This window comes from Phyllostomus discolor, chromosome 5, assembly GCF_004126475.2.
Source record: "Phyllostomus discolor isolate MPI-MPIP mPhyDis1 chromosome 5, mPhyDis1.pri.v3, whole genome shotgun sequence".
Taxonomy (NCBI): Eukaryota; Metazoa; Chordata; class Mammalia; order Chiroptera; family Phyllostomidae; genus Phyllostomus; species Phyllostomus discolor.
In genome coordinates this window covers 117863068-117865216 of record NC_040907.2, presented here as the reverse complement: position 1 = coordinate 117865216, position 2149 = coordinate 117863068, and the positions used below count along the sequence as shown (strand labels likewise).

Here is a 2149-nt window from a genome sequence, read left to right as displayed (position 1 = left end):
CACATAACCAAAAGGACAACAATCAATTTAAAAACAAAAACAAGCAGAACTGCCCAAAACTCAAACTGTACAAAAGTCCAACAACCAAGGAGTTAAAGAAGAAACATTCATCCAGACTGGTAAGAGGGGCAGAGATGGGCAGCCAGCGTGGAGAGGATGTGTGGCAAGGTGGTGGCTGGAAAACCAGGCAGAGGAGGCTGGTGGTCCCACATTCACATGCGGATAAACTGGGAGAAACAAGTTGGGAGCAAGACAGACTGAGAAACCCAGTGTTCCAGCACAAGAAAAGAAAGCCTCAAAACCTCTGGCTGTGTGTTCACTTCAGCAGCACATATACTAAAATTGGCATGATACAAAGAAGATTAGCAAGGCCCCTACACAAGGATGACATGCAAATTCTTGAAGCATTCCATATTTTTAGGACACATGGACAAAACCAAAGGGGGTTAGGATCAAGGGTGAAAAGTGGAGATGGTTGGGGTGGGGGGAATGGTGGTGGTCGGGAAATGGAGATAACTGTACTTGAACAACAATAAAAAAAGTTAAAAACAAAACAAAACAAAAATCTGGCTGTAAAAATCTGTGGGGGTTACAGCAGTGGGAGAAGCTCCCAGCCTCACAAAAGAGTTCATTGGACAGACCCACAGGGTCCTAGAACGTACACAAACTCACCCACCCACCCAGTAAGGAGCACCAGAAGGGCCCGATTTGCTTGTGGGTAGTGGGGGAAGTGACTGAAAGCCAGCCAAGAGCTGAGCAAGTGGCATTGTTCTCTCTCAGATCCCTCCCCCACATACAGCACCACAATGCAGCAAAGTGGCTTTCAGTCATTTCTGTGAGCATCCTGATTACCAGTGTTTTGAATGCTGCAGCTGATAGATTGTCTATCTTCTCGTCACTTAGTTCTTTTTTTGGAGTTTTGATCTGTTCTTTCATGTGGACCACATTTCTTTATCTCAGCACACCTGTTGCTTCTATAAGGGACAGAGCCTTAGGAATTTGCCAGGCAGGGCAATCCACTTCACTGCATTGTGCTGCTGTATGTGGGGGAGGCATCAGAGAGGGAACAATGCCACTCGCTCAGCTCCTGCCCCTCTCAGTCACTTCCTCTGCTACCTACAAGCGAATTGGGCCCTTCTGGTATTGATTCCAGGTAGGGGGGTCTGTGCATTTTCTAGGGCCCAGTGAGTCCCTCCAACAGACTCTCCTGTGAGACTGAGAGTTTCTTGTGCCACTGCAGCCCCGACAGGTTTTTGCAGTCAGAGGCTTTGAGGCTTTATTTCCCCATGCTGGAACCCTGGGTTGCATGGTCTCTCTCACTCCCTAGTTGTTCCTCCTGGTTTATCCACAAATGAATGTGGGACTACCACTCCACCACCCACTGTCTTGCCATGCATCCTCTCCACCCTGCCTGCCCATCTCCACCCGGTCTGCATGAATGTTTCTTCTTTTAATTTTTTGGTTGTTTGTCTTCCATACAATTCAACATTCTGGCAGTTCTGATTGTTTTTGTTTTCAAATTGGTTGTTGTCCTTCTTTTGGTTGTTCAAGAAAGCAAAGCAGAGACTTCCGGCAAGATGGAGGCATAGGTGGACGCACCATACCTCCACGTACAACCAAGATTAGAACAACAACAATTTAGAGGCAGAATGACACCCAGAACTGACAGAGAATTTATCTGAATGGAAGTCGGACAGCCAAGAAGTTGAAATAGACCCGTTCATCCAGACCAGTAGGAGGAATGAGATGAGCAGCAGCTGGCCGCGGGTTGTGGCGCACAGTGCGTGGAGAATGGGGAGAACTGGGTGTATAAGGCGACCGGGAGTGCTAAGCCATCTGGGGCGCACAAGATTGCAGTGGGTGGACCCTGAGTACGCAAGCGGCAGCTGGCAGATCCAGTGAGGCTGCAATTGTGAACCAGGGCAGAGCGCGCAACCCGGGATCCCAGAGAAGGGACTGAGATCCCAGGAGAACTGAGCTACCGCCACTGTTCCCTCCTGCCCCCGCCCCCGCCCCCACATACAATGTCACAATCTAGCGACTGGGGTGCCCAGCTCCATTGAACACCTAAGGCTCCACCCCTCATCTTAACAGGAGCAACATGTCTCAAACAGAAAAACAGATCAATGCCCCAGGGCTCATCCTTTTG

At 49.2% G+C, this 2149-nt stretch overlaps 1 non-coding gene across 1 annotated transcript; it reads left to right on the top strand.

Moving 5' to 3' along the window:
- The first annotated feature begins 312 nt into the window (after window positions 1-312).
- LOC114498206 lies at window positions 313-419 on the top strand. The gene has a single exon (XR_003684653.1). It is a non-coding gene; the product is annotated as a U6 spliceosomal RNA (small nuclear RNA).
- Window positions 420-2149: the final 1730 nt, after the last annotated feature.